This window comes from Pelodiscus sinensis, chromosome 2, assembly GCF_052426305.1.
Source record: "Pelodiscus sinensis isolate ZL-2025 chromosome 2, ASM5242630v1, whole genome shotgun sequence".
Taxonomy (NCBI): domain Eukaryota; kingdom Metazoa; phylum Chordata; order Testudines; family Trionychidae; genus Pelodiscus; species Pelodiscus sinensis.
Window position 1 is genome coordinate 83599596 of NC_143053.1, and position 21005 is coordinate 83620600.

At 40.8% G+C, this 21005-nt stretch overlaps 1 protein-coding gene and 1 long non-coding RNA gene across 5 annotated transcripts in view; one reads left to right on the plus strand and one right to left on the minus strand.

Moving 5' to 3' along the window:
* The window catches only part of LOC112544026 (uncharacterized), a 28654-nt gene extending 11207 nt beyond the window's left edge, over nucleotides 1-17447 (plus strand). For all 4 annotated transcript variants that reach the window (XR_016348793.1, XR_016348794.1, XR_016348792.1 and 1 more), the window contains 2 exons: nucleotides 8273-8320; nucleotides 9647-17447. This is a non-coding gene — a long non-coding RNA (uncharacterized LOC112544026). The remainder of the gene's footprint in view (nucleotides 1-8272; nucleotides 8321-9646) is intronic.
* DLGAP1 (DLG associated protein 1) overlaps nucleotides 1-21005 on the minus strand; it is a 589565-nt gene that overhangs the window by 50373 nt on the left and 518187 nt on the right. The window lies entirely within an intron of this gene.

A 21005-nucleotide genomic window follows, 5' to 3' on the forward strand; every position in this document is an offset into this window, starting at 1 on the left:
TGTTATATATTCTGGGTATGTCACATTTTTTCCATATCCTTAACATTATAAAGTTAAGCGCCTTAATTAATGTGACATAACCCCTTATAGGATTTGGAAACAGACACAATTGGAAATGAATTGGCAATAGAAAGCTGTACATATGATTTAAAATAAGCTGTAGTATACATAATAAGTCACAGTATTAAGGTCTAATATCTCAGGTTCTTCAATGCTTAAAAGCAAGTGCTGCTTCTCCTAATAAAAAGCGGGTGCCACAGAGCAGCAATTTCTTGCCCTTCAAGAAAGCAAGAAATGACACCAGAAACTTGTCACCAGGATAAGGCTGAATATAGCCACCTGCAATTTAAACTATGCAGAGGGAAAAATTCCACATGTGGAGAGGAAAGATGAAAATATTCCCCTGGCACATGTTTTTCTTAGATGTTTAAAGTTTCTGTGATGTTCAAAAATTTAATCATTGTCCCAGTGGAGATAAATTAGTGGTCAGAGTGCAGGTGAGGACATGAAAGGAGTCTATGTGCAATTTATTACATGGATATCACTAACCATCTAATACATACATATAAGGAATTATATATGCATTAGTGTCTCACAGGAATCATTCACTTGTTACTAAATTTTAGCGCCTCCCCGTCCCGTGCTGGAACACAGCAGACAATCACACGACAGTTATGCGAGAAGTAAAGAAATACACACAACTGAAACTGCAGGGGGAGTTTATATAAATTGAATCTAATTATCTAAATTTCAACTTGGCTAAAACAAAGTATAACACCTTTCTCATGAAAAAAATGTATTGTGATCTTCAATGGTTTCAGGTAGTTACAACTTTGATTTTCTCTTCCCTGAAGGACATAGTTAAAATAAATCTGTATACTGTGCATGGCAAATCTAAAATTAATCTCAGTGAATGAAAATGAGTTTATTTGCCTTCATATGTCATCTAGTGAAGTAACGAACAACATGAGTGGCACCTGCTTCTGCTTTGAGCTGTGCCAGATAGTAATCATCTAAATAATATTAAACTATTTAGAGAGAAAAAAAGTTTCTTCTTTACACAAGGACTTTGTGGGTAACATAAAATAAGTCAGTAACCGACATACATCAATGGACAATGGAATGGGAATTCAGGCAAGCTGACTCACTTATCAGTAACCTTTGGCTACTGGCAAACCATCGTGGGGAGGAGGAGGGGAGGAGAGGAGATGTTCAGAAAAGCAGAAACATAGAACCACTATAAAACAAAAATGTGGCACCCTTCCAGACAGATTCTCTCAAAAGGAAACTGGTTTAAAACCACCGTGGCAGGTTATACACAATACAATACAAACCTCTATTCTCAAGGAAATCAGGGTGTGTTGGGAAGGGAAGAAAAGACAGAAGACTATTATTTCTATTAGTTCGCACAAGATATGAAGTCATTCATTACACAAGGCCTGCAAGGGAGTCTGTGTGGAATCCAGCATTACTGTCCTATTTAGTCTGTCTGTAAATTATTTACCCTTTCTTTTCATCTTTACCGTGTTAAACGGAGCTAATCAGTGACACACTTTGAGCTATAGCTTAGTATGATGAGTTTTTCTAACTCTTTCTGAACTTAAACACTTCTCCAAACCCTCTTGGTTATCTGAAGAAGACGAGTACTATATAAAAATATTAGATGAAAAAGGGTCCTTGAAAATATATTATTCTATAGAAATTAAGTGTCATCACAAATATTACAGTAAGAAATTCAGAAACTTTTTTGAATACTATAAATTTGTTCTATAGAAAAAGCTTTTAGGGTGAAGAGAAGAAACTACTTTAAAAATGGCAGCTAATTATTCTTACACCAAGAATGGATAATACACTGCAGTTGATGAAAGTAATAATGTGCAGCTTAAAGAGATTTGGTTCTTTTCCTGTACATTTTCTAGGAGTTGTATATCTTTAGCAAAACACTTTATTGGACATTGGTATTCTATTTCTGTTATGTTTTTACTACAATGCACATAAACAGCAAAGAGTTCCCAGCTTTTTACCAGGTAACAATGTCAATAAATTAAAATGGACTAATTTTCAAAGAATGCACCCACAGGTATTTGTGAAAAACCTGAATTTGCATATACCCAAGGGCCCACTTCCAGAGTAACTCAGCATTGGATAAGATTACTACCAATTTTTGTACTGCTTTGCCACTTTCTGCTGAAAAGATTTAGCGTTCCCCCTTTTTTTTCTTCCACTTGGGACCGACATTCCCTGTAAGCCAGTGGTGAGAAACCAGCGGCCCACATGCTGCATGCAGCCTAAATGGAGTTCCACCTGTGGCCTGAGGACCCTCTTTCTTTTCCAATCTTCCATGCATCTTTTGTGCACTGAGGCACTGGAACCTCACACTTCCTACTCCTCTCCCGCCCTCCTAGCACTTTTGGAGCACCATGAATCTGCTGATTCATGCTCTGTCCCAGCTGCTCCCCCACCCTTCCTGAGGTGGAACACTGTGAATCAGGAGGAGAAGCAGGAGCACACGGGTCATGTGACCCGCTGAAATGAAGGAGGGTCACTGGTGCGGCCCACTCACTATAATTGATTGCCCACTGCTGCTGTACGCTGTATGCCCATGTAGCAGTCTTGTAACTTTTATGCACATCACATGATAGGAATATAGTTCTCCTCTGGCAAGCCACTGATGTGGCGCTGCAAAGAAGGCCATTACCTAGGGCCTGGTGATTCTAAAGGGCTGGGGGATTCCTGGCTACAGCAGCAGCAGTGGTGGCCAGAGCACCGGGACCTTTAGAATCGCAGGAGCATTGCGCCTCATGCTCTAGGGCCCTGTGTCGCGGCTCCGGCTATCTCTGAAAGCCAAAAGGAGGAGTAGGAGGGTGGGGGTAGCACTGGAGGCTGGCTGTACTGGTTCTGCCCCTTCCTCCAGAGGCCCCACTCCTTCTAGGAGTGCAGAGCCAACCCACCACATTACCCATAGGGTTACCAGGTAGCTTCAGAAAAAAAACTGGATATATGTGATCGGGGGAGGGTGGGGAGGAACCAGCCAGGAGTGGAGCAGGGCTGGCCAGAAGGGGGGGGGGGGGGGGAGTTGGGTGCAGCGGGGCTGGCTGGGGAAGATTGGGGGGGGCGGCCGGTGGGAAGCAGAGTTGGTCAGGGTCGGGGGGTCCGGGGCAGTGGGGCTGGCAGAGGGAGATCGGGAGGAGGAGAACCGGCCAGCAGGAAGCAGGGCTGGCTGAGGAGGAGGAATGTGGGGGGAGAGAATCAGTTGGTGGGGAGTGGGACTGACCCAGGCACATGCAGATCCCAGGGCACTGCCTGTCCCACGTACGGTCCCAGTGGAGCACGAGCGAGTCCAGCTACTGCTCCACAATGTGCTTGAACAGCGCTCAGGGCTTCTCCTCCTCCCCAAGGTGTCACTCCTATGTCAGACGCAACCAGAGGCTCCCAGCCACTCCCCCCCTCCCCCCGCCAGGCTTTCATTGGGCACCCAGCCAGAAAACCAGAAAATACCAGACATTGCTTATATCCGGTATTTTCTGAATTTTTTTACTGGACAGAGGGCCCAAAAACTGGACTGTTCACTTGTTTGGTATTTTTGGTTAAACCATCTGAAAACTCTAATTGCCTAGGGCCCGGCAATCCTGTCAACTCCCCTGCTCTCTGGGGTAAGTCCTCGACCTGCTAAAGTCTTGGTGGCTTGTCAGCACTGAAGACCTGGGGCTCGCCAGCAGGCATGAATAAAGAGTGGGAGGGACCAAAACGGCTCCTAGGGGAAATCAGCGATAGCGCTCTTTTTGGTGGCGATAGGGGTAGCCAACAGCTACCCTGGTTTTCTGTATCTCAGAGGGTAGCAATCCTGGGGCTGGACTTTTTTTTTCCCAAGTGCTCAGCACCCAAAATTGGGGCCAGAAGTCAGCACCCAAAATGGTTCTGAAAATCTCGTCACCTAAATAAGAGTTGAGCTATTTTGATAATTGGGCCCATCTGGTGAGATAGCATAATGGATGTTATACTTTTTTGAAAATCTGGCCATGTGTGTCATAATGGGAGATACTTGTTAATGGAATCGAAACTGGGACTTCTGGAGCTTAGTGCATGAGCCTCTACTGCATACACTAAAATCCAACTGCCTGTCAACTATGGCTATGGAGCAGACTTACTATTCTCTCTGTAAGTGGTCTCAGTGCCATGAGGTGGGACAGTGCACCATACCCAGAAGGTGTGTGGGTTACACTTGGATGCTGAGCACAGAAAATAAACCTTATATTTTGAAAATGTGGCCCCAACTATGGTTGCTGAGCACTTTTGAAAATCAAGCATATGTAAGTACCTGTATCTCTGCCGTGATATCCATTCTGAGCATGCCAATTTGGAGTTACTTTACTGCAGTGCAGTTACTTCATTGTATATTTATATATTTTTTGCAGGTGAATTTAGATGCCATTTTTAAAATGTGTACTCAATATGTGGACGAAAAGATGATAGCATTAGCCTTTTATCCCCTGCCCTCATTTACATACAACTGGAACAGAATATTTAAAATGTACAAAGAGGCCCCACCAATGCACTAATAGCCAGTGCATATCAGTACTCAATGCAATGAAACTGGATAATATACCAAGGCAGACCCTAAGGATGTGTCTAGACTACATGGTTTTTTCGAAAACAGTGGCCTTTTTTCGAAAAAACTTCACCTAGGCTGCAGTTGCATTCTTTCAAAAGTAAATTGAAAGAACGTGGCAGTTTTTTCGATCATGGTAAACCTCATTTTACGAGGAATAATGCCTTTTTTCGAAAGTACTCTTTCAAAAAAAGGTGCTATTGAATGCAGACTATACCTTTTTGAAAGAGAACGTCTAGACTCTCTTTCAAAAAAGCGTTTCACTTTTTCAGAAAATCTGCTTGTAGTCTAAACGCTCTTTTTCTAAATGGGCTTTTTCAAAAGTATCTTTCAAAAAAGCCTCTTTCAAAAGAGGCTTGTAGTCTAGACATACCCTAAGTGAGCTCAGAATTAAGCTCGTAGTTTACTAAACTTTTCATAAAAGAAAGCACCTCTTTCACAGTTCAATTTAAAGAGTAATGTTTTGCTCTTGTTGGTCTTGTTATCTCCTCTCTACCTGATGAATCCTGATGACACAATCAAAGCTGCAATTTCAGCCAGTCATTTTAGGAATAGCTAGCTCACCCAGTAGTGAGATTGGCCTCAATATAGGAATTATTATTCCATGGCCTATGTTATTTGTGCAAGAGGTCAGACTATGAGGGGGGACTCAAAGGGCGTCTCTGTCGACAGAGAGATGTAGATTAGGCACATTGAAATTGCTAATGAAGCAGGGATTTAAATATCCCGCACTTCATTAGCATAAACATGGCCGCTGCTTTTTTTTTCGAAACGGAGCTTTTTCAGAAAAAAAAAGCAGCAGTCTAGACGCAGAGCTGTCAAAACTAAACCCTTTTTTGACAGATCCTGTAAACCTCATTTTTTGAGGAATACAGGATCTGTTGAAAAAGGGTTTATTTTTGACAGATCCATGTATAGACTGATGGTTTTTTCGAAAAAGCTCCATTTTGGAAAAAAGTGGTGGTCATGTTTATGCTAATGAAGTGTGGGATATTTAAATCCCTGCTTCATTAGCAATTTTGATGTGCCTGATTTGCATTCCTCTGTAGACAGAGGGATGCAGTCTAGACGTAGCCAAACTGAGGGGTGGCGAGGTTGTAACGAGGGGGGTTGTGAGCTGACAGTCTCCACTGCAAACCCTGCTTTGCCTTCAGCATTTATGAGAGAGTTAAAGATTTAAAAAATGTGTTATTAATTTATAAGGGGCGGTTACACTCCAATGCTTACAGTGTGAAAGGGGTCACCAGTACAAAAGTCTGAGAACAACTCAGAGGCCTTAAAATCTGTAAGTAATGCCTTTGCATATAATCATGGGAATTCATGTGTCTTTCAGGTCCTAAATTACTTGATTGAGCCAATTAGATACCATATCATCAAATTACTCACAATCAAGTTGGATATTAACATACCTATCCATTTGTGTTATAAGCATGTATTGCTCTAACCACTGCACAGCAGTCATCTTTAACTGAACTACTGATACTTTAAAATGTGATTTTTTTTACTCTTTTTTTACCCACATTAGCCTTGCAGAGCCAAGTCAGTTATGATGGAATGAATATGAGTCTTTTTTATTGTGTTCATTATGAATATTATTGTTTTCAAGAGAATGGTCTACCCATTGTTTGATCACTGATTTAACTCAACTGATTTAGAAACTAATTAAGTTCAATTGGTTCAAACTCAACCTCTTTCATGGATACTTTTATTCTGGATTAGTTTCCTAAAATTTAAACGGAAGATAATAGGGTTGAAATAAGAATTTCCACACAAGAAGTTTACCCCAACTTAACTAACTCAGTTTACTGATTTATCAAACTGACAGCTCTATTGATACAACCCTTGAGTGTTGACAAGCTCTGAATTCTAATCAATTATTCCTGTGCTACCCTAGCAAGGCTGTACAGATGTAACTGAACTTTTATTACTGATGCACCCAGGCTGAGTTTGCAGAACCGGCACATTTTTTACCTGTAAAAAATGTATTTGATCCAGAAATCTGTAAAACACAATAAAAATGGAGCTATTTTTAGAAATTTACTTTTTGGAATAGAACCTCATCTTAGAGAAGTTATACTATATGCAATAAATATATTTATATTAGATACATGCAGTGAATCTAGGCATGTGTACTGCTCCATAAACAATGTATGCTCATCAGCATTGAGACTTCAGATTTTTCAAAGCAGTCCAGACTAGAAGTTCTTTGAGATAAATGTAAACAACAAGTTATTTAGGATAAAGTATGTAAAATGCAGTTGAATATTTTCAGTAGCTGCCTATATTATTCTTAAGCAAACTACTTGATCATGTTGAAATAATTTTCCTAGGGCTCCTTTACAGTGTTGAGCACTTTGGCCTTGATCCAGCAAAGCACTTAAGCAGCTGCTTAACTTTAAGCAGATGAATAATCCTCTTGAAGTCAATGGATCTAATCACATACTTCAAATTAAGGATTTAAGAGCTGTAGTGCTCAGTACCTTACAAGATCAAACTCTCAGGGAGTCAAACAGCATTTCTGCTTGGCTTGGGAATTTTATTTTATAATGTTTCATATAGAGAAATTTATGGAGAGGTTGGTCAAAATTTACTTGGATGCCAGAATGCGAAAGGACTGATATTTTCTAATCAGAAGTATTCTGGAAGAAAATTCTCCAAATGCCAAAAACAAGAAAACAAAGCTAACATAAATTAAGAAGAAAACTATTAGTTCATATAGGATAGGTGAAGTTTAGTATGAGCCAATGCAAATCAACAAAATTCCATTGAAGTCCATTTATACCAACAGAGGATCTATCTCTATGTATTTATCATCTGAAGAAGAGGGTTGGGCCACAAAAGCTCATGATACTATTTATATATATTGTTTTAGTCTATAAGATGCTACAAAACCATTGTTGTTTTTTAAGTTATGTTATTTTAAGTTTAGTATGAGTTGGGCAAAGTAAATATGATCTGTGTATTTTTCTTAGAGTTCATAGGAATGCTAATAAACACATAATATACCAAGCAGCATTTTGGAAAGCAACTGCCACATGTGTGTTGTACAATAGTGTTAATTCACATGGAGAGGTATCGACTTGATTCAGGTTGTTCAGTACATCTGCCATTTTTTGGGTGCTTCATACAGTCATTAGGAATGTCTAAAACAAATATGTTATCTGTTATTTTTCCTCGTGAGAAAATGAAATGTGAAGTCTTCCTGGAGGAAGGGAAAAGAAAGGGAACAAGACAAATTAGAAGTGAACTTATGCGGCTTTTAGAGGGAGGAAGCAGGAACTAGACCTTGTCACCAGAGAGGCAGAGACCTGACAGCTCAAAGGTTTAGTCTCTTTGTAATTATGCATAACCTTATCAATTAATCAGTTAAAACAGAGTTTACCATTCTTTGTCACCTGTCTGGGGCAATTCCTTTATCAGTCAAGGGAGGAGCCAGCCTGATGGCAGTTAAAGAGAAGATTATAAAGATTTACAAAGAGAAGGAAAACTAGAAAAAAAAAAAGCATAAGGCAAGAAATTGTATCTGCTTTCATTGACTTGATTTTGAGAAAAACAATAAACTTTTATCAAGCCTGAGAAAATTAACTTTGTCCCAAATTGGGGAAATAGGATTGTCTTGCTGAGAAGGTCTGCGTCTGAACACACTGTATGTTTATTCCACAGAGACAAGAACAATCAACAGAAAATCTATGCATCTGAATAGCCCAAAAGGTGTTTATAATTTGCATATTCTAAATGTACATTTAATTAGTTACCACTTCATTAAGTAGGATTCTTGAAGTAACTATGAGTGATCTCATTTTATTTTTATATATAACAAATTTGATGAGTCCTACTAATATGCCAACAAATCAGTTTAAAATACTAGCCCAGCATGAAAAATTCCTAGCCATCAGACTGAATGCCATCAGCACAAAAGAGATTATATTGACATCTCATTTACTATCACCCCAGGAAACAGATAAAACCATTTCAATAACTCACAGCTCAGAAATCACCTATTGTGTGAGTCTTGGGCTAAAATAAGGGCAGTAGCCACTCCCTGTTGTTTCAGAAAGTAAAGGATTTAGACAAGGAAAGATTGGGGTCCTGGGATCCATGAAAAGGGATAGGCTAAAACCAGCCTCAACAAGACAGGAGTGAAAGACATTTTCCTTTTTTTTTAACCCCCACAATGTCCCTGAAGAAATGCATGTAAAATGGGTTATGAAATGAGCAGGAACTAGGGTCCCTGAGGAAATTCTAATTCACTGCTTGTGAGCAGCTTCACACACAAAATCTTGTCACTTCAATGCAGGCTACATGCTCAGCGCCTGCTACCTTCATAATTTTTTTAATTCATGTCAATTTCACAACAAAGGAATTTTAAATTTTCTCAACAAGATGATCATGCTCCCCTGAAGTCTGAATGCATCTCTTGCCAAAACCCAAGGTATGCTTGCCATAGTTCGCACCATTACAAAGTAGCACCATTAGAATAAGACTGTTGCTGATTTCATTTTATATTTCTCTCTTTCTCCATGTCTTCTCTCCCAAGATTCAGTTGCAACTTTCTCTAAAGCAAAGGGTTAGCAATTTTTTATTTAAGGTCTGAGCCATGATGCCCACTCATGTCTACTCAACACAACTGTTTCAGAATTTCTGAAATTTACACAAATGTAGGAACCTAAAAATGCATTTTTGTGCTTGCATAATTGAAAGTTAATGCTGGGCCATCAGTTAATAGATATAAAAAAGCCCAAATCAAAACACACTGAACGTTGACAATTTGAACTATTTAGACCATTTTGAATCTATGTAAATGCTTTTGGAGATCAAAAACTCACATACACTCGTTGCAAACTCCTGCAAAATTAATCCCACAAATCCATAGGAGCCTATAAATGCTTGTAAATTGCAGATTTTCAACTCAAACACCTTTTTCATGATTTTATTTTTCCTTTCTCCGCAGAACTTTCTGCACTGTCTCTTTGCTTCCTCTTCCCGAGTCCCACCCCTAACATATCCCACTGCTCACATAAATGCATTCTTTTGCAGTCAATATTTCATATTTTGGGACTTCTCTGGACAGTGGTCCCCAGAAAACAACTTGGTGAGGAAGCAAGAATACATGGAATTTAAAAGAGAAAGCCGCTCTACTCCAAGTCTGTATCCTTTGTCCAAATCAGTTAGCCACCATAACTATTCACACAATGCAACATTTCTCTTTACTTTCCTACAGAAATTATAAAACAGAAATTAGTCAGAGGTGTTAATAATGCTGGTAAAGTATTGCAAAACAGTACTAGCCAACTGATTCAGATTTGATACAGCTGTTCTATTTGACCATGCTCTGATCATTTGTTGTTTGCCACTGGAAACATTTGTGTAACTTGAATTTTTGTTTGCATTAATGTTTTGGGAATGGCTGTTCTTCATATAGACACCTATATATGCATGCTAAACCTGGTATGGATTTGTTCTCTATTTGTTATTTTCATCTAATCACAGAGTGGAAACAATGCCATTGTCAGATGACCAATCGCACAACACAAAGAATAAATAGTGAACAGTTCATGAATAATCCAAACTAAAATGTGTTGTATAAACTGCCTGTGGACTAATTACAAAAAAGAAATAGAGTTATAAAAATCGATGAAGCATTTGCAAACAGGGAAAAGGGATAAATTTGCAATGAATGTTGGTCACAATGAGTAATTCAACCAGTTCTAGTTAATAATAATGATAATGTAATTTACATTTGTCTAACACCTTTTATCATAAAGGATCTGAAATGATATACACACTACATATATTGATAAATCACATTTATGTCACCTACTGCTGAAATGCAGTCATGTTTCAGGCCTGTATGAAGGACTTCCTGGGGTGGGGTTGGGGGGTAAATGTGGACCACATTTTTTTTTAAATATAAAGGTATAGTTCAAAGAAGTCATGTTTATACACACTAAGACAGAGCCTGTTGCAAAGGGTTTACAATCTAAGTATGTGATAAGAGACAAGAGGTCATACAACAACCAAGGTAGGGGATGACAAAACAGGTCTCACTATTGTCAGAAACAGTGGTCACAGCACACCAGCTATTTAGGCATGTGGTGCCTCATTTCAAAGTAGAAATTAAGTCTGCTGCATTAATGTACCTACTGGTCACTCTTGACTGACAGCTCAGGGCACCTCCATGCACTGCTGCTTGACAGCCTTTATACCACCCCTAAAAGGGGAGAGGAGAGACAGCCTGCCACAGCATTGCAGCAGCAAGCCTCTAAGCCCAGGTCAGCACACTTGAGATTGTACTAAAATCAGCTGTATAGGAAATGCCTGCTTCAGCTGCCCTCGCCATGGTCTCTGGTAGAACAGCTTCTGCAGGCATCTCCCTGAAACTGAACAAAATTCGGGACAACATGTGCCACGAAACGTTCTTTCTGACTGGCTAGTTGGACCCAGCCTGAGTAGGGGAGGGAGCTGCTTGGGGTGCATGCGCACATGGCCCCATAGGGCACTTTGGGCACAGCAGAGGGACAGGAGGGGTGAGGTGGTAGCTGGTAGAGTAGCACTGCAGGCCTATGTGCAGCATGGGATAGGGGGTGCCTCTGCATACGGGCCAGTGTTTGGGCACCATTCTGAGGCACTAGTTCATTAGGGCTTGTCTGCTCTGGGAAATTTACTTAAATGAGACTGAGAAACGACAGTCTTATCTTACTTTATACTTTATAAATGTGTGCGTGTCTGTCTGTAAGTCCATTTGTTCAAGAACTTTTCCTAAATGGTAAGAGCTAGGACTACCAAATTCGGTATGCAGCTTCCTCTAATCATAACTTAAAGCAAGGTCGGAGTGGGTTATGCCAGGAGTATGGGCTGTGCATGGAATTAATTTGTTTCTCATAAAATGGAAAGGAAGGGTATGGTAGGAGGGACAGTTATACTGAAGAATAGCCAGGAGGAGGCCAGAGATGGGGACCAGGACAGCTGTGGCCCCATTTGCCCAGAGTCTATTGACTGGCGAATAGTAGAAGAAAGCAAGCAAGAAAAAAAGGCAAGTTTGAGGACCCCAAAATGAGTATTAGTATCGAAAATCATGCATGTTCAGAGAGGAACAACTGACAGCACATGGCCACAATGGACCAGGAATGGTAAAGAGGGACTGAAGAGTGGATGGGGTGGTTCTGCCCTTCATAGCCTCTGCTCAGAGTAGCAGAGGCACCCAGGTACAGATGTGGCCACCCCTAAGAGGACAGCTAAACTCTCCAGGAGTGGAGAATGAAACCTGCACACACCTAGCATAACGGACACTGAAGTTGGAAGGACTAATCTATGACCTTTATTTTACTTCTGTGCAAAGAACTGTTTCTTTGAATTGGTTTCTTTATATGCTCTTTTAAAAATAAATTCAGTGCATGTTTGACTCTTAAACGAGTAAATAAATTCAGGGGTGGAGTGCATGAGAAAATGAGGACTCTCGATCTCTGTGTTTTCCTCCATCACCCTGATCGTGCATTCAGTGGCCTGCCTGGTGAAGGCCTGATTGTCTTTCAGTTCTGCAGCTCCCTTTCCAAGCATTGTTCCCGATGTCTGTACTCATTCGCTAATTGATTTAACACTTCATAAACTATAACCTTCCTGTTTCTTTTCAGGCGCTTTCTTATTTGTTGCAATCTCTCTGCCACATTCCGTGACGTGGCTGTCAAGGTCTTAGCTGTTCAGCACAATGCACAAAAAGGAGTTTCTCACTATCAATTCCTACATTGTAGCATTTCACTGACAAACCCCTTTTCCAACATTTCCACTCAATTTCTTGCTCAACCTGACAAGGAACGCATCTCGGCAAGCACTGTAATCATGTTGAGTGAGAAGATTGGGGTGGCTGGCAGCTGTGCATACAGCCAAAAGAAATTGCAGCCTAGGTTCGAAAATTTCCTTAGCAGGAAAATAGTTCTAATTATACCACAGTTCTCTACAGGCAGGTATCCCACTGGCAGACATCTCCCTGCTGAGGGTAAGGAGGGAAACTAGAGCACAACTTCTCCAGGCTTGTGGCTTTCCCCCTGACTCCATTTGAAGCCCACTTATGTGCCACTTTGGTGTCTTCACTAGGGATTGCTGAATGGTACGGGATTGTTTCCTACACTGGGGGAGCGGCCAACGCTATACTGCTGGAACCTGTGGCAGAAATTAAAAAGTGCCTCAGGAAATATTTCAATAGCATCTCTCTGCAGGATTCCACTGAGATTACATTGAACAGCCTGCTTGGCTACACCAATTAGCTACAGAGGGACAGCCAACCTCCCACTTTTCTATGCCTTCAACACTGCACGCCACAAGCCACAGACATTTATCCTGCATCTCATCTTCTGCTTCATGGTCCCCAGAAAATGGTTGCTCAGACTGGCTATGCCCTCAGGACTGGAGAATAGTTCCTGGATGCCAGACACACTTGGCAACACCAGGGGAAGCCCCTGATCCTCGTGTATCTGAACCTCTTTGTCTGCTATTTCATACTCCATGTTAGGTACTCTGCGTACTGCTTCCGTGCCCGCCAAAGCATTCACAGGTCTTTGGGGGTGGAAGTCGGGGTCACTGCTGAGGATTGTGTCCAGTTCCTTATGAAACAGCAGATCTTTGGTGAAGCACTGGAGTGTCAGTTTCCTTCACTGGCCTTATGACAGGCTTATCTGAGTTCTTTAATATTCGCTCTGCACTACAGCTTGTCTGCTTATATCCCTTTCCACCCAAGGATCAAGAAACGTGCCCATGCGTATCCCAGTTCCTATGGGTCACTCTCTGGACTGAATAGACTCCTATCCCCACACACTGATCAGATCTGACAGCTCTGTGATGATCCAAGTGGGGGAGCACGTGGTGCAAAGGCCAAGCATGGGCACCTGGGAAGGCATCATGAACCGCTGCATGTTGAACCAGTCTACTGGGAGTGGGTGTGTGTGCAGGTGCTCAGGATGCATAGGGAACCACAATTTTTAAGACAGTCAGACCTGTGTGGTGTATTTCTTCCATTGCATCAAAAGCCTCAACAAACATGTGGATGAAAACAGACAGTCACTATTCTCTCCAATGAACTCACACAGAAAAGCTGGCCACCAGGAAATGGGATTTACATTTCATGGGGCTTGCAAAGAGGTGGAGTGGTTAGTTGGTCACCTGGCTGCAGGGCAGCATAGTTCAAAGTGCTGGCCAGAGGGACTGATTGGGTATTGTGGGACACTTCCTGGAGGCCAGAATCAGTGACAAGATACTTCAAGATGTCTACACTGCTTGCTTGTTAAAAATAGAAGGGAAAAGAAAAAAGTGCCTGGTAGAGTAGGAAGTTTTATGTCCATAAAAATGGGCACTTTTCTTGACAAGAGTCATGTTACAGTGTGAATGCTCATTCAGGTTTGTCTCTGAAAGGCATATTCCTCACCAAAACTTGCCAGTGTAGACAAAGCCTTAGTCCCTTGGGTTTCTCTCACCAGGGCCAATCTGTATTTCTGCCCCTAGTTCAAAACATCCCCTCTTAAACACGTTTATCCCTCTGTAACATAGATTGAATCTAGTAAGACCCACCTTCCAGGCAAAAAGCTGTCATGACTCAAAAGAACAACCGCTTCGCTCTTCAAGTTCCCCACATTTCACATCCTCCTGGAGCATATGAGAAGGCTTTCAAAATTCATTTAATCTTTGAAAAATAAGACAATTTTCTCCTGTCACATAGAAATGCATGTATGTTTGATTTGCCCTTTAAATTCTTTAAAATATGGTTCTAGATATTTTATTTTCTGTGGATCCAGAAAGGTTGGCTGTCACAGAGGTCAAGAAGGAGAACAGGTTTAACTAGTACATCTTAATCACTAAGCTCTTCTGCTGTTCCCTCATAATGCCGTCAGTGCTCAAAACAGCAATTAACTGAGACAAAAAAGAGAAAGTTGTCAATATCAGTTCAATTTCAAACCAGGAAAACCACTGCTAAATACAAATGGGAACATTTGTAGGAAATTTAATTGCGTTTTAAAGTATTTAAGACAATGTGAAAGTGAATACAACAGCAGATGCTTGGTTTGGTGATGTAAAGCATGAGAATACCTAGCAATTCTGTGGTCAGGGTATTAAATTCCAGCAGGGCTGTCTAACTGCCTATGTGTTCCTCTGAATGAAACCTTAAAAACCAGCATCCTGTCTACTCTATATAGGTATTAAATAGCTCTTGGCAGTTTTATAAATGTAGAGATTTGCCCTTCTGGTGTCTTTCTCCAAAATTTACACAATTATATGGCTCTAACCTTCTAACCCACAGTGGCTGCTTTTTGTATGTATATGGTATTGTATTTAGTTTGCAAAGTACTTCAGGAAGAAAGACACTAATATAAATATGTTATTAATCTGAGGGAAAAAAAGCACCACAATCACATTATGTAAAGATACATGAAATGTCTTAATTAAAAAGTATATGAAAATAACAGCTGTAGCAATGTTTCTGCTTCCAGAAAATCCATTTGGTTGCAGTAGATGTAAGCTAATAACATGCCAATGAACATACAATCTTTTTCAGTTTTCAGATAAATGAAAATGTGTCTGGTTATTCTGGGGAGGAGGAGAGGAAGCGGCTGGGGTCTAAGAAGCGATAAGATCTTTGATGCACTAGGAAATGGGAATTTCATTTATCACTACCAGATGAGTGAGCCCTTCCCTGTGTTTTACTACCCTGGGTGTGAGAACACAAACAAAAGCTGCATCTCAATTACACATGGAGCCTGCCTACTGTGACAAGAAAAGTTCAGCTCAAGACACACATTACTTCACTGCTTTATTCTATCCCAACTCCATAATTACAGTATTCTTGACCATCATCCACATACATCCCCCGATCCCTCTTGAGTGGTGGATTACAAACTTTCCAGTACTGAATGGCATGATTACCATTTCCACAGGATGCCAAAGTGGTGGAATGTCTGATATAAGTATGAGGTAGATTCAATTACTTGAAGAGAATTTTCTTTGCCTTTCAGACTATTCACCTGTCAAACACAAGGAAAAAGATCTCTGAAGGAAGTCTTTTGCAACTCGCTTGGTTTTTCTTAGAGACTGATATTCAAACCCCATTTTTAAAATTCCAAAGTTAGAGTGTATTTAGATTGGGCTTGTAATTTGGCTTATTTGAAAGAGGGTTGTCATTTGCAGAATTTGCATTTGGATTCAGACCTGCGTTCTGTGGTTTACTGAGTGCTCAATGACCTTTAATTCACTAAGGACTCTGGTGTCTGCAGAGAGACAAGCGGACATTTTGTATTCACTTCGATGCAGAAAGTTAAAGAAGAGACACAAACAAGCCTTGCAAGTTTTATTATTGTCTTTTTCTAAATCTAAAAAAGGTCATTTTCACTGAGAGTAAAATATCTGTTCTTGGCATACAGAAAAACATACATTTAATTTGAAATGTTACCAATATTTAAGGGAGTTTGGATATGAGGTTTTGGTTGGGGCCCATCTCTAGTTTTTATATTATTTATATATGATGAGAAGAGGGGTTTTATAATCACTTTTTAAAAAGTTAAAGGCCAGATCTTTGATATGTATCTACTGCTGTAAGGCAACACAAAGGAACCACAATCCCACCTTTACCACTAGCCTAGGTTAAACCGGGTATTGGCAAAGCAGCAAAAGGAGACTGAGCACACACAGGTGAATCTAGCCATAAGATGAGTTATGATATTGTTATTTCCAACTAAATTATATTGAGACATTTCAGTTTTTTCTTGTGCAATTTTATACCTGGTGCAGCACCACAAACCAGAAAAGGCCTCACCATTTATATGCAGCGTTCAGAAGTGTCTTGTCATGGGAAAGCAGATTTGACTTTCAAAAGCATTTTAATTCTTATCTAGATAGAATTATATTAAACAGAGTATTCCTCACATTGCTCTGATCCTGCCAAGGGCTCTGGGCAGAATTAAGGATTCACCTATGCAAAGTTCCACTAAAGTCAGTGGGACTCTGAACTGGGAGTCTTATGTTTGTAAAAATGATTTTCTACTGCAGCAACAGGAATCCCTAAGCCACTCTTTGTAAACTCTATATTCAATAAAAAAAAGTTAAAAAATACTAACCAAGAGATACAAAGGAAGCTGCAGATTTCTTTTTGACATGTTTCATGATACAGAAGTGTTTATTTGACAAGTGACAGCTGACTACATTTTAAATAATCCGTGAAAGACTATTATTTAATTAAATAACCCCTTCTGCAAGTTACACCCAGAGAAGTGTAGAAGACACTGTGGTTAAAAAAGTATTTCCTTGTAGTGTTTTGTTAGCTTTTATGTGTCTGCAACTGTCAAAATCTGTCAATGGGATCCAGCTACAGAGTTATGACACACCCACATCCCTTTCTCCTGATTGTTATTGCCAGGACTCTGGCTCCCCGTTCTAACAAGGTTTTAAGCAACATTAAAAAAAAAGACTATACTTGGGCTACAACAGAAACTAGACCCTTATAACTCAATGCCACAGTCTGTTCTTAGAGATCACATGCACTGCATCCTTTCCCATGACTGCTAGGATCACCTTTATGCCACTGACTTTCAAATACACCTCTCCTGTCTTGGCTTCTCCCTTTCTGTCCAGGCTCTTATCACTTCATTTTTCCCCCAACACCTCTTCCTGGATGTCCACTGCTTTCTTACATTTAATATGGCTAAAATTGATATCTAATCTTTCTTCCTAGATTCTTTTTCCTCCTGCTGCTAGAGTCAATGATGTTGACAGCCCCATCATTATGTCAGCTATCCAGCCTTACCTTCATCTCTCTCTCCTCCATTTACATCCAGTATGTATCACACCCCAACATTTATTTTTTACAATTTCCCCTCCCCCACCTTCAGCCCAGCTAACTCTTCTCCCTACCCCCCCCCCCCCCCCCGCCCAAGCTTTGGTTGACCTTTTCCCCAAGCCTAATGATTACTGCAACTTTTTTTTTCTTTGACTCCCATCTCACACTTTTTTACTCCATCCCAGGTGTTGAAGCCAAAATGCCAAGATTTTTTGAAGTGGCTGGTGATTTGGGTTACTGCAGTTTTAGGGTGCTGGACTTGAGACAACTTATGGGGGTAAAGGCAGGCCCATTTAATGTGTCAAGTGGAGCATCCATCAATGGGTGACCTCAAATTCCCACATGCTTTTGAAAATATTGGCCAGAAGTCATCTTCCTGTCCTGCCACCCTAACTATTATAATTTCAGCTGTGACATAAGGGCTGAATATATCCATTCTGTGGTATAAATAACTAGATTTCAGTGCTTAGTCAGACTGTTCCTCTTCAGAGTGTTTCAAGAGTTTTGGGATCCTTCAGGGTGAAAAGAGCTGAGAGAAAATTTAAGTACTAGCATTAATGTGCATGTATCAAGGGGAGAGAGGTTCCCAGGGATTTAGGACTAGATTCATAAAAAAATGTCGGCATGGTGTGACTTGTCAACCTTCTGAGGGAGTTTGATGACTAAGTTTGGGCTGCATGTAGGTACTTCTCTCTGCTAAAGATTATCAGTTGCAAATCCTCTTGGAGTTAGGTGCCTAGACCATTTTTGCAAGAACGAGATACTCACTGAATATTCTCTGCAGCCTAATCAGTAAGGAGTTGGGATGTTTAGCACACATCTCAACATTACTCCGGTTTTATTCTATTTAAAGCACTCAGCTTTAAAGTTTCTAAGTAGTGCACTTTTCCTGTGATTTTGTTTTTCAGTCATCATCCTAGAAACAACAATATCAGCCTTATACTGTAGTAAGAAAAGAAATACTTGTTACCAGCGACAGTAAATCAGAGTCACCTAACAGGACTTGTTTATGAGTCATGGTGGGTCAGACAGTTAAATATTCAAAATCAGTACCCTCAAATTTGTGTCCACAGTGAATTTTGCAGATGCAAGTTTGGGAGTCCAAACTGTACTTGCAAAGAGGTCTTGTATTGTTTATTTTTTTATAAATTGTAATACTTTAATTTAGCTGCACTAAGAACAAATCTTTTTTTTTTTGTATTAAAAATATGCACTTACAAAATGGTAATTGTCTGGTTTACTTTTGCAGACAGGCAGAAGTGAAACTAATTAGATGTGCCTCTAATCGATTGCCCATGCCATCCAACAATATAGCCTCTATTGTATGTTATACATCTAGAGAGTATATATTTTATAAAAAACTTTGTAGGAAAGGTGTTATATAAATATCTATTCTATTCTATTCTATTCTATTCTATTCTATTCTATTCTATTCTATTCTATAAATACTTCCACATTTTGAGATAACCAAACTTTTCCTAACCGATTTATATGTTTTTATTATGCTATATAAATTTGCTGTCACACTAAATTCACTGACAGTTAATTCACTTCACATATCCTGTAACTGCAAGTGCCCTTTTGAGGTCACAGACTATTTCCACCTCACATGACTAAATCAAAGCATTCCAGAAAACCAAAAGGACGGTTAAGTCTCTGGAATTTCAAAGCAAACATTTCTGTATGTCTGGTGCTTCAACTTCTGCCAAGTAATTTCTCCTAGTAGTTATACATTTCGTTTAATTCACTAAAACTAATACTGGTATGCTAGTAAATGAATATAGTTAAACTCATCTCGATTAATTTTGATCTCCTATACTAATTTGCACTGGTACAATTCCATTAATTTAAGTTGATTTATTCCTGGTGTATGAGAGAGCAAATTCAGGTCTGCTGCTCTCTCAGTAAAATGAATCAAGAGCTGTAGGCCTGGCTTTTACCTCATTTACATTAGGAATACATCAACTGAAATCAATAAAATTAGTGTAAATTAAGCATAAGAAGATCAGAATCAGACCCAGCATGTATAACATAGTGCACTTGCATTATTTTTTTTAACATAAAGACAGTAGCAAGTTCATGGACTTAAATTTATCCAGCATAAGGTGACCAGATGTCTAGTTTTCAACTGGAACACCTGGCTGAAAGGGGACTATGGTGGCTCTGGTCAGCACTGTGGATTGGGCCATTAAAAGTCCACTTGCCAGTGCTGCTGGGGTAAGGCAGGCTAGCCCCTACCTATCTTGGCTCCATGCTGTGCCAGGAGGCAAACAGCAGATCCAGCTCATAGGCGGGAGGGCTAAAGGGCTCCGTGCTGCCCCTACCCCAAGCACTGCCTGGAACCGTAGCCAATGGGAGCTTTGGGGATGGAGCCTGTGGGTGAGAGTTAGTGCCGTGCACAGCTCCACTAGCCATGTCTCCCCCTAGAAACTGTCCTGCTGCTGGCCGCTTCTGGGGTACAGTGTGGTCTGCGGTGCCAGGACAGGCAGGGAGCCTGACAGCTCCCACCCACACTGTGTCATTGACCAGGAGTTACCAGGGTGAGGTCATGCCCAAACACCAAATCCCAATTCCCTATCTCAGCCCTACGCCCTCTCCAAATCTATAGCCCGCGCCTGCACCCCAAACTCCTTATCCTCAGGCCCACCCCAGAGTCTGCACCCCTAGCTGGAGCCCTCACCCCTCGACCACTCTCTAGCCCTCTGCCCTCGCCCAGTGAAAGTGAGTGAGGGTGAAGGAAAGTGAGCCAGTCAGGGAGGGGGAATGTAGTAAGTTGGGGTGTGTCTAGACTACATGCCTTCGTTGATGGAGGCATGTAGATTAGACAAATCGGCAGAGGGAAATTATTTAAATAATCGCGGCTTCATTTAAATTTAAATGGCTGCCCCGCTCTGCCGATCAGCTGTTTGTCGGCAGATCGGGGCAGTCTGGACACGCCGCGGTCGACAAAGAAGCCTTTGTCGATCGGCGCAGGTAAACCTGGTTTCACGAGGCTTACCTGCGCCGATCGACAAAGGCTTCTTTGTCGGCCGCGGCGTGTCCAGACTGCCCCGATCTGCCGACAAACAGCTGATCGGCAGAGCGGGGCAGCCATTTAAATTTAAATGAAGCCGCAATTATTTAAATCATGGCTTCATTTCCCTCTGTCGATCTGTCTAGTCTACATGCCTCCGTCGAAGGAGGCATGTAGTCTAGACACACCCCTGGAGGCAGGGCCTCGGCAAAGGGGTGGGTATTGGGGGTGCCTCATTGAAGGGCCAGGGCTAAGGTGTTTGGTTTTGAGGGATTAGAACATTGGCAACCGTAATGCAGAATGGTAATATAAAGCCTCTAATGAAAAAGTGGCATACACTTAAACTTGATGTGTATTTATGTCCTACAATGAGAATAATAGTTCAATATAATAATATTATTTATTGCAGGAACACATGCCCCAAAGCATATGGGCACCTTTACAGAGGATAACTAAAAATATAACTTCCAACCACAGAAGGCAACCTGCCTAAAGAACCACACAACTTGAGTAAACAAATAACCCAATGTGCCAACTCCACGTTTAGTAAGTTATCAATATTTAATGTA